This window comes from Varanus komodoensis, unplaced genomic scaffold (genome assembly GCF_004798865.1).
Source record: "Varanus komodoensis strain SLA01 unplaced genomic scaffold, ASM479886v1 scaffold5, whole genome shotgun sequence".
NCBI classification, from domain to species: domain Eukaryota; kingdom Metazoa; phylum Chordata; class Lepidosauria; order Squamata; family Varanidae; genus Varanus; species Varanus komodoensis.
Window position 1 is genome coordinate 49872674 of NW_025336087.1, and position 12759 is coordinate 49885432.

Below are 12759 nucleotides of genomic sequence, written 5' to 3' on the forward strand. Positions count from 1 at the left end.
TGGTTCACAATTCAATAGTTCCTCCAAGGTTATTTTACAAAAAGGAAATAAATCCACCACAAACTTTTCTTGAAGGGAGAATACTGGAGATATAGTAAGGACAATGGTCTCAGAAAGCTAGAGCAAACTAATCTTTTGTTTTCTGGAATTTTCACTCTTTGACCTGCAAAACCACATATCCTAGATCTGTTCCAAAAATTGGTTGGGAAGTGAAGGAAGGGACAGTTCCCATAAACTATGCCAAAGCTATGTTACTTAATCTAATACATACTTTCACAGCATATAATTATTTCTGATGGAGCAAAGCACTAAAAATTATTGTACAATACGAACACTTACTTAAACCAGCATAGGTTGTCGCAATTTAATAATTTCATCTGATATCAGCTGTCTAAAGTTCTATATAGCAGATATACACAATTTAAAGTTTCTTTTAAAAATACGAAATAATCATGTAATAAGTCTCATATGTTTGCCAACACTCTAATTTTCTTAGTGTACCATGATGATTTACAGATTCTATTTGTTCATATAAAACTACTTAAATACCTTGAAATTAATGTCTGAAGTCCCACTGAAATTAATGAGACGAGTTAGTAGCAACTAGAATCCCTCATTGATTTCAAGAGGATTTAAGCATAACTAATGCCTCTCTCTATACACACATACACACCCCTTATATTGGAACAGTATTTGATTATTCAAATTGAAGAACTTACTAAGTCAAAACATTTTACTGACTGAGGCAAAAAAAAAGAGAGCCAGTGTGGTATAGTGGTTAAGAGCATGGAACTGGGACTCAGGCGATGGGCATGGAGCCTACCGGGTGACTTTAGGCAGTCACAGACTCTCAGCCCAACCTACCTCACAGGGTTGTTGTTGTGGGGATAAGATGGAGGAGGAGAATGATGTAAGCTGCCTTTGTACGAAAAAGGCAGGATATAAATCGGGGGGGGGGGGAAACAAGATGGCACCCCCTCCTCACCCCAAGGGATGGCACCCTTAAGCCAAGTGGACTGGCAGGTAAAGCATTATCAACACTGATGATGGAACAGCATCTTCTGTTGCATCTGAAGGCAGAACTAACCTACAGAGTGTACAGCATTGCCCACATTTCTCTGCTCTAAAAATGCTGTCACCTCCCAGCATTTGCCTCGAGGCAACTGTTTCACTCTGCCCAATGGTACAGCCAACCCTGTGTGGACCCTGATCCACCTCCACACATGTGCACACACACAGTTATGTTGTGAGCAACTGTATTCATCATTTGTTCCAGAGAGGGAGAACACTAGAAGCAGGTCCCAGTGCCCCTTTCCATACTGTCCAAAAAAAGGTTCAGCGTAATTTATGATCTGATTAGCACTATGCTTCAGTTCAGTTGCTTCAGGAAGCATTTTAGCTGTCAGGATCCAAACAAACCTTGTACATGTGACTACAGAACTGCAGTGAAATACATTGTTCTTCATCCAATTAGGACTACACACATACAAGACTATAACCGGTAGAGTAAATGCTTTCTATGCAAAAGGTCCCAGGTTCAATCACTGGCATGTCCACCTATGGGTAAGAAAAGAGTTCTGCATGAAACCCTGGAGACGCAAAGCAATAGCCACTGTGGAGCATTATTTAAAATGGGTCCATACCATGTAACCACACCCCAATATCACACATGGTACACTGTCCCCTGGGAATGTAAACATCTGGAGGCTTCCATGCCTACAGGTGTATGTGTGTAAGACTCACTGTGCACTAAAACCTCCATTGTATGGAGCCAATTTGTTTATCACAAAGATCTTTAGAAATTATGTACATGAAACTACTGTATTTTCAACCATGCTTCAAACATTTCTTTTGAACTCAGGATTAATTGAACTCAGTGAAAAAAGTTTCTTATATTCCATGTCACAATTAATATTTTCATGACTGGGAAAAATAAGCTGAACATGGATGGACACATGGATATTATTATTTAGGAAATTAATGGAACTTCAAAAAATGGATATGTATTTAAAAGTACTTAAATTGATAGGCATGAACTACAGTAACATAAATTATGGAAAATGGAATTGTTTTCTTATCTTGGAGAGTCATTCAAAAGGTCTAATTGAAAGTATTAACATTTGTAGCTGTTCGTATGGAAACAGCTTTGCAATTACCTGCTCTAGTGATTAGTCATAAAAGGGTGTTTATGATAAAGGGATTTCATTTTTCATGAATATGAAGATAGCACTGTGGCCATGAATAGCTGTCATTACATTTCTTGAAGAAAATATTTAACTTTTATTTTTCAGGAACTGAAATGTACAGCTGGTTCATACAAAACACTAACAAATAGTTGATTTAACCCATGGGTGGTTGACCTACCCAGTGTTTGCCTCCCAGATGAGAGACTAAATCACTGCTTATTTTCTCAATCCCTGGTTTGGTTGTTTTCTTCTTCCTTCACCTGCTCCTTCTCTGTATCCCAAATGCCTTTGCAGCACTGTAGTACTAGCATGTAGGGCAGCTAAGTTTTTATTTCTTTTTAACCACTCTTGGTTGCTGTTTCTCTAGCTTGGTGAAGCAACCCATGAACAACTCAAAGTTGGGCTCACATATAACAATAATCAATGGTATAAGCAACCCAGGGAGCACAATCCAATAAGTCATGATCTATTTTAGAAATAATGGTTAACTGTTATTGATCCATGTCTAGTTAGTAAAGCAAAAAAGTTCATTGCTTCCATTTTCCTAAACAATGTGGTGTGTGGGGGTTGTTTAAGAAAGCAGAAGCAGGCAAGCTTGATCATGGCAAAATGGGTCCATGGATTCTCTTTCTAAGTAATGCATGCTTTGTTGGAATGATCAGGTTTGCACATCACGACAACCTAGAATTCAACAACCCATAGGATGGGTTAGTATTATGTGCAAATCCATCCACTGTGTTTTATTTACCCAAAGGAAAACCTCAACTGGTGGTTAAGACTAATAAGGAGTGAATCACTGCATCTACATGGGCCCTGATCCGCCTATACAGATGTAGCAATGCACTGCTACACACATACACAAGAAGGGCTGACTGCTGAATCTGTATTTATATTTTGCCCCATCTCTCGAATGGAAGCAGGAACAAACATTTGTATTTACTTGAGCTCAAAAAAAATCTAAAATTGCTGGCCACTAGCAACCAAAACCTTTTGAAGACTGTTGAAAGTATCATCTCTACTTACAAGGGGAGATCACCAAAACCCTATTTATTATTATCATATGTTTTCAAGATCTTTAACAGCAAAGGAGTAACTTACTCTTGCAACAAACACAAAATATGTAAAGGATGTAAATGAACACTAAGTTACTCTCTGTGTCACAGGATTTTTTTTAAAGTTAAGCCCAACTGAAATCAATAATGTGTATAGAACTGAAATGCAGTACATTTAAAGTTTCAAGTGTTTTGATTCAGTCTCATAATAATGAAGAAAATCTGTAGCACACCAATAACTCCTTCAAAAGAAATACGCTCCAACTCATAACCAGACATGTCATAATCAAATCTCATAAAATACAAATTATTAATAATGTTAAAACATTGACTTCCAACTTGAAAAACTTACGAGACAATAGTTATATTCACATGTATTTTTCTGAAATAAAATTTATTGCTTTCTAAGTTAGAACTTTAAAGGACTATAAACGATTTTCAAAGTTAACAAGCCCTGAACTCTTCTGAGACAGGAAGACATAAATCCAACATATAGGTAGGACTGTAGTCAGCAACACAGAAATCAATGAGGCTAATTTTTATGCCTTGTGTTTGCGATGAGGCTATCACTGATTTACTAAAAATTATATGGTACTAAAAAAAAAATCCTTGAAAAATACTTCACATTAACATGAGTAAGGTTTGCAGAGTGAAACTGCCATAACACCAGGCATAATAAGGTGGTGACAGATGGAAAGGGTTACCCACAACCACATGTCTCTAATCTAGCTGGTTTAACACAACAGGATGAACATGAATCAAAAATCATGTGGTTGTTCATCATTTTCCATATTAACCATTCATATAGATTTAAAAGGGCAGAGCAATGAAGTGAGCTAACTATGTATTAAACATTTCCATTATCAGAGTATCAATATAAAACACTTAGGAGAAAGTGAATGAACACATCACTTTTGGATTTTATTTTGTTCTTTCCCAGTGCTTCACCTCCAAAATGATTCTAACAAACAGCACTGTTAATGTGACACTCTTTCTCAATACAGATCCATATGCTTGTATTTGGAAACATATCAAAGAGTAACCCAACAAGAAAGAAATACTACTGATATAACCAGGTCTCAAATGCTGGTGTGGCCACTCACTAGCTAGGAGTTATTCTCCATTCCTCGCACCTCATTTTACATTTCCCTTGATATATTTAAGGAATCAGCTTTAGCTATGGACAAGTCGGTTTCTCATTACTTTAACTCTTCACCGGGAAAATGGGTATAATAATCCATCCTCACGAGGTCGTTGTGAGGGCAAACACAAATAAAGGATACACAGCAACTTGAGAATAAAGTAGTTCCACAATTACAGAATAATATTTGGTAGCTACCCACAGGATGCTAAAAACAACCATGAGCTGGCAGGAAGATGATCCAGCAGGTGTCTCAAGGGGTAACTGACGTCTAGATGCCAACTGCAGAGAAAAGAAAGGGACCCAGCCCTACCTGGTGCCACTTACCGAGGAGCCAGCCCAGAAAGGACAGGAGTTCTTCACCTGGGGGGAGCTGCTGAGAGACAGCGCCCCAAAGCTCAAGGCCACCATACAACACCCCAAGATCAGCTGCAGAAGCCCCAGGGACAGCAAAGGTCTGGCCGGCAGCAGCCCCGGCCCCGCAGTGGACAAGGCCCCGGTCCGACGGGAAGCCAAAGGGGGAAGACCGGCTGGGCGAGGCCGGGGCTGCTGCAAACCCGAGCGGGACCAGCGGGGCCGCAGAGGAGGCGGCAGAGGCTGCGACGCGTCCTGGGCAGCGGCAACTGCTACTGAGCAAGGTCTCGCCGCCTCGGGAACCGCCGAAAGCCTGGCCATGGGACAGCAGGAGCCCGGCAGCACCACAGGGAGAGACATGGGGGAGAAGCAGCGCAGGCAGCAAGGAGGGAGCAAGCAAAACTCTGACCAACGGCGGGCTGGCGTTGAGCTCCACAGGCTGCCGCGGGCGGGTGAGGGGGGAAGGGAACTCGCGCTGCCTCCTCTTGTTGAGGCTGCTTGCCAAGCCCTTCTCCGGTCCACACGCTGCGGCGCCACACCGGAGCCTGCCAACTTCTCTTCCCCCGGCCCTTCTCACGTTCACACCTTCGTTAGCCACTCTAACACAGACACTATGCTGCCACACTCCTCCTTTGCCTAAGCTCACCGGGCCTCCCCTGACGTTTCTAGCCACGCAAGGTATATTATTATTGTTGCTGTTTTGCCATTATTTTATCCCTCGCATTTTTGTCCCCAAGGAGACACTCAAAACCAGCATACAACCGTCAGCTAAATACCCCACCCGCCCCAAATCTCCTTGATGGCAAAGCCCTTTGAAAACTGTCCTCAAAGCACGTTCAGCAATATACGCCTCGGCTGCACTCTCCGCATTCCCATTTTGCCAGCGCGAGCCTTCCTTCCGATCCCAGGCCCTGAAAATCCGCCCGAACTTTAAATTCTCCCTTCTTTCCAATTAAGTTTGCTAATGACCTCTACAGTCTCTCTCCAACTTTTCTCTGCCTCTCACAAAGATCTACAATCGCTCATTCCTGCCTCCCGAGGGTATTGGGCCAGCGCTTCCTTGGAAGCCAAGCCCAAGTTGCACACAAACCTCCCTCTAACTACACCCACCCAAAGAATCCAGAGTCCTGCATAGCTGCCTCACTCTGAACCCCGCCGTAAAGTCAACGCTTTTCTGACGCGGTCCTAACAAAAACGCCTGCTCCATGAGCAACCCGCTCAGATAGGTGCTAAGTAAACCCCTAGCCGCGACGGCTGCAGACCTTCAGACTAGAGAGTCAGCCCCACCACTCAACCCACGTTTGGATCGCTTCTAAATATAGCTGCATAGGATCAGGCTGCGCCTGGCTTTATTCCCCCCTCCTAAGACTCAACCTTTCCTGCTTTCCCGCCTTTCCTACTTTCCTGCCAAAGCCGATCCTAAGCCCCTTTGACAGTTTTTTCCCCGCATTCAGCCAGCCGTTGGAAAGGGCCCTCAGTGCCTTCTTGTAACTCCTGTCAACTGTCTCTGCTTACTTGCAAAACTCCTCCTTAGCCAGCCCCCTTTCTAAAATCCAACCATCCCCTCTGCCTCATTAACGAGCCTGTTGCAACAAGTGTATGGCATTATCCACGCCTTGAAGCTATAAACACTTCCATCTTTTCTGTTGCTTCTGCTCCTTGTCACTCACACGCGGATACAGCCCCCTTTTCTGTTGTTATTACGCAGAGAATGAGCCTGAAGTTTTAAAATAACTCCACCCGAAAGGCGGAGCGGGGGAAGTAGCTGACAGGATAGCGCCTTTCGGACTGCAGGCATCTTTCCAGGGCCTTTTTGAGAGGAATGCTGGGTGGGGATTTTTGTGGTTTTAGTGCTGTATTGCTTCTGGTTCCGAGTCCATGCGAGCAGCAGAATATAAAAGGGCGGAGAAATAACCTTTCCTTTAACAAAGTCTCTCTACTATGGTAGCTCAAAATTGGTGTGTTAAACCTTTCGGTACTGGAGAAGTCCTTGATTTTTAGCTGAATTTTTGGAAAGAGAACAATGGCAAGAGCATTTCTAAAGGTGTGTATTTACTAATAATATTCCTGGCTTTTAAAATAGTAAAAGTCAGGTAGTAAAGTAAAACAGTAAAGTATTTAAAAGTATTTAGTAAAATACTAAAGATTTCCCAGGTGCATTCATTGGAAGATACTGGGGACTGAACACAGCTGTGTTCCAGGCCTGCATGTGTAGTAGAAACATGATTGTACTCTTCAGTAGAGAAAGCGCATATGCAGTAATCTGCCTTCTGTGTGCATAAATTGCTGCATGTTGAAAACTCCTACAGCTTGAGATTGGCAAACCTAAATGTGCATATAAATACAAACCATACAACTTGGCATAGGACAGGTGAAGGTACATCTTCTCATTCTTTATGTGGAAGGAAATGTTTATGGTCATCCAGTGCTAGTGCTTCTGATCATGGTTTTCTCCTGCTGGAACTAGTTGATATAATCCCTTGGGGTGGGGGATACCTCCCCATCAAAGCTCTGCATTACATAACATAACCCCCCCCCCACACACACACACACACAATAGGAGTGGGGAAAGTGTTAGGGAGCAGCAGACTATAACATTTGAACCCATAATCCAGAGATACAATTCAAAGGCAGCATCTATTAATCCGTATTCTAAGGTCTCTGGTAGTTTTCAAGTCTCCTCCAACCATCTTCACTCACACTCATAGCAAGCTCTAGTCAAGGCCATTAGGATGCTCCAAGATTTACAGACATGCAGGACATTAAAAGCAGAACCAGAAGGTGATGGGCCCTCCCCTCAAATATAGCCCAGTGAAAACTAAACATGCTTAAGGGCTTCCAGGAGCCCTGGAATATTGAAATGATGTTCATGTTACCACCCAACATAATTTTGTGAATGGCAGTTCTTAAAAGTATTTATTTTATTTATTTATTTATTAAATAAATAATTATTTATTAAAACATTTCTATGCCGCCCCTTGCCGAAGCCTCGGGGCGGCTCACAATATCGAATAAAATACACAAAGTAATGAGTAGTGACACAACAATCCATTGTGGTTAACTAGCTACAATTGGTTATGTCATCCAAACTCAGACTACTACTTACAAGGTGGCTTATATTTCACTAACAAACCAGCTTGATAACCCATAACTTGTTCTAGGGCTTGTTCAGTCTCTTAAAATAGGACAGCAATTTTCTTGTGAGTTGCAGAGACTGTTCAGAGAGCCACTTGGCAAGAGCAGAAAACCTGTCTGCCACTCTTTGGCATCTCACCCTTACTGCTGCCAATGACTGTCCCTCCTCTCATCCCCAAGAAACACGTTGGTATGTCCATCACTGATTCATCACCCCTAGTTTTGTTGTTTGGTTTTTTTACGGCTCTAAAAAATTGCATGAACCCAATTGCCCTTATTTTGAAGCTCTGAAAAAGAAAACTCTGGTGAATGAAAACGTAATACAATTGGAGCAGGGAGGAGAAAAACAAGGCAGATTCTGCAGCAAAGGGCATCAGGACACAGGTGGAGGACCAAGAGTGAAAGATGGGGCAAATAAGTATAGGATATACATCTGCCAAAGTGAAGTTAACCCTTCATGCTCCTGGTGAAGTGAATAGTGTCCATGAAATCTTATGCCAGAACTGATGGCTTTTGTTGTTTTTAAGGTACAGTAAGACTTTGTTATATAGATTGTTGGGGGTTGGTTGGAACAAAAAAATTGTGTACAGGGTGGGAGTGCAAGTAAATTGGCTCAGTTGACCCCTTGTGCCACAAACTATCCTGGTTGAGAGGACTGATTGGTAGGCTCCTGTCAGGGGAAAAGGATGCAGCTTTTCTTTCATAGCAGACTCGGGGTCTACAGTTCCCACCATTCTGGAATTCAAACATAGCCACCCTCTCCCCCAAATAGTGACTTCTGCATACTCAGAGGTTGCATTAGGTATGCAGAACTCTCTTTATTTTTACATTAAACCTTTAAAACACTGAGAGGCAACTGTTAGCTTATATAATATGGATGGCAAGAGAACCCAGGGTGCAAGGAAAAGTAGAGCTTCGCTCCCCAACCAAAAAACAAACCATGTCAGGCAGAATGTGCAGGACTATTAATCAAGTATATGGCATGTTTATTGTGGTTGAACACAAAGGCAGTAGGGGGAGGAATTGACTTGCTCAAGTCCCTGACATCTTAAGCATTCAGAAGGGAGGGGTGCTTTTCCAATCTCAGCTGTAGCTGTGGAAGGTCTTCATAATCCTTTCCCGGTTCCTGAAAGTCTCACCCCCAGCCCGTATCAGACAGCATTACAAGACGTTCTTCTAGATTTTCTGGAGTCATGAACAGGAACATAACCCACTATGGTATGGGGCTACCCTGCAACATTCCATTGCAGCTTCCATTTGTGTTCTGTAAAAGGCTGCTTTGTAGGATATGGCAGCCAGGGTACTTGACCTGCCCCTACAAGGATCCCTGTTTTCAAAAGACATATTTCCTAAAATATTATTGCTTGAAGGGGGGAGGAGAGGAAGTGCCCATGTATTTTCTTTGTGATTATATGTCTCATTTGGTGCATGTCCCACACAGGGGAAATGATCATAGCCATCAAACTTCCAGTAGATGGACAGCCACAGTTTCTCTGATTAAGAAAAGATACCATGGCCAACCATAACTCAAGACTCAAAGCTATTTCATAGATGGTAAAATACAAAATCATTGTATTAGGAAAGTACTATCAAACAAATACTGTAATCAATTTGAAAACAAGTGTGTTGCTGTGTGTGTTCCAATAAGATCAAAAGAGCACTGCACAATTGCTTGTGTAAATGTCCAGAATTTTCACTTCAGAAAGTGTTGGGTTACAGCCCTTATGTGCAACTTACATCATAGCTGTAAAGAGACTAAAACCAAGTAAATAGACATTGTACAAACAAGATCCAAGGGCTAGCTCACACATGCATCTTCATGCATTAAGTGGTAATGTATGAAAGTGAACTATCACCTATCAAAAATCACCAATACCATTTTAATGACAAAAACACATTTTACTGTATGCCAAGTGATAGCAACAGGAGGGCAGTTGTGCTTTAAAAGACACTCTCTTCCTTATCCAAAAGGCTATAGCCATTAATTACATTGCTCTTAAGAGTTTTGTTATCCTTGTTCAAAAAAGCAACTGTGAAAGTTAAGTTTTAAAATTCTTTAATTGGGACTCATATAATTACAGGCCTGTATAAGGTGTCACATGCATGACTATTCCTAAATTACATTGTAATTAAACCTGAGGTGGGAGAATCAAAGCTTTTGAGGAAACACTGCCAAGTGATTATCTTGTGCAGTTATCTGACAATGTTCAGAAAGAGAACTGAAAAAAATTCTGCAGTAAGGTCCTTGCTCATGTGCAAATAGATAGAAGCAGGTATAGCCCTTCACTCACCTGTATGATTAATGGTGAAATCCGAGAACTTAACCTGACATTAAGTTCACTGATCATTTTCACAAGCATATTAAAGTTTATTCACATAGTCCGATTATCATCAGAAATTAAGGACAAGCAGTGCAGTGATGCCAACAGTTTATTGTTTACCAGTGCCAGGCTTCCTGTAAAGTGTTAGAATTACTTCAGCGGTATTATCTTTCACTTTAGATTTTAGTCAGTACATTTATCTACAAAAAGAAAATGAAAAAGAAGATGCCTTCTCTTGGTACCAGCTGAAGTCCTGCTGCTTGGATATGAAGAACACCTGTTATATCTTAAGTATGTTCTTAAACAGTGTGAAAATAATTGCATTATTGCAATAGAACATTTTGTGGGCAGGCTGCAATGTCAAGTACCAAACTCATACATTCCTCCCCATTCCTTAAAATGTTACAATAAAATGCATGAGAGAAAATGCCTGTCTGTGATGTTCAGCCTGGAGTAGCCAAGTCAAACGATATTGATTCCATCTTACCTGGGTGCAGGAGACAGAAACCTTCAATTTTCAGTGTGAATGACTCAGCTGAGGTCACCTGTAGGCCAAGCACTGACACACACAATCTACTCAGTAGTAAACTGTCCAGGTGCCTGAACAATAATAATAATAATAAAAAAAAATCTTCCAACCTCCATCTCAGAGCTGGGGATAACTGTTCTGGATAGGCTTTCTGGTCTGCGAGTTTGAGGAATTACATTGCAGTGGATCTGCTCCTATTGGAATGGTTGATTCCAGAAAGTAGTGCTGGGGGAAATCATTGTTTTGTGCCTTGGCAGTTTTGTTACGGGGTTCCAGGAGGCCCAGTTTTATCCCCCATGCTGTTTACCATCTACATGAAGCTACTGTGAAAAGTTATCTGAAGATGGAGGCTGAGACATCAATATGCAGTTGACACCCAGTTCCATCTTGCCTTTTCATCAAATTCGAGTGAGGCAGAGGTTGTTTCATATTACTGTCTGCATGGTAATGGACTGGATGAGGTCCAATAAACAGACTCAGTCCAGAAAAGACTGATGTACTATTACTAGATAGTTCATCTGCCCAGATGAATGATAATCAAACTGTTCGGGAGGAGGTTGCACTCCTCGAAAGGATCAGGTTCATCATTTGGGAGTGCTCCTGGGTCCAAGCACTCTCTCTAGAGGCACAGATGAATTCTGTGGTACAATAAATAAATCTTTCAACCTCTATCTCAGAGCTGTGGATAACCATTCTGGATAGGTTTTCTGGACTAGGCGTTGGAGGCACCACACTGCAGTGATTTGGCTCCTACTAGGATGTTTGATTCCAGAAAGTGGGGCTGGGGGATCATTGCTTTGTACCTTTTATCAGCTTAGAATTATACCAACCACACTCTTACCTGAACTGGGATAGCTCTATTCTCTGGTTATCTTTTGGCTGGATTATTGCAGTCTTACACATAAGGCTACCTAGCTGGTCCGTAACAGGGGCAGCAAGATTATTAATGGGGACTGGCCAGTGTGATCATCTTAGGCCAGTACTCTACCATAAGCACTGGCTTGCCAAGTCCATATCTGGGCCCAATTCAAAGTGCTAATATTGCATTCACAACCCTAAATGGTTTGGGATCAAGTTACCTGAAGCATCTTTCTCCTTCCATATATATACCTGCTCATCATCCTCCTTCTGAGGTGGAGCCTGCAAAGGGAAGCCAGATGGGTGGCTACTTGAAAGGAAACCTTTTATGTTGTGATGCCCTGACTACAGAATGAACTTCTCATTTGATAATGTAGACTTAAATTTTTTAATTTTTATACTGTATTTTATATGGTGTGTTTTAAATTGCTGTGAACTGCCCAGAGAGCTTCAGCTGTTGTCTGAAGACATGTAATAGATAAACAAGACCTTAATAAGGATACACAGGAATGGAGGATAAGGATGTGTGTCTACCAGCTGAGAAAAAGAACACAAATTATTGTAGTCACACTATAACTGATGTATGATGAACAGCAGCATATTGTAAACTAATGATATGTCTGCATTATCCATATGCACCGTGTATAAAATAAAGTCCCATCAAGGAGCTTTGCGTTAAAAAAGAGACCTGTGTTCTGAGTTAAGAGATAGCAGCAGGAAGAGAAGCATATACATCTGCAATAGAAGAGCTTTAAAAGGTGAGGACCCCCCACCATTCCCGACAGGGAGCTAGAATTCACATTTTTGGTCAGGTGCACAGTTGCCTCTGTTCCTGAGAAATAATTCCAAATAATGGAATTCATATCCAGATCCAACAGGAGATAAACTGGCAGTAAAAACATACATGGTCTTAACACGTCATGAAAACGTGCACTGCACCAGGTTGATCTCTTGTATTACAAGCACTTTTGGTCCTTAGCAATATCAATAATTTCCTAATATTCTTCCAGAGGTCCACTAAATATATTCCCCTTGAAGAGGTCAAGAAAATATTTATATGAAATACTGAAAACTGATATAAAAAGGAAGAAGTATCCTCATTCTGTTCAAATGTCTGACCTCTGAAAACAAAACAAGAAACCCAACACAAAAGCCAACTTTTTAAAAATAAATAGAACAGCAA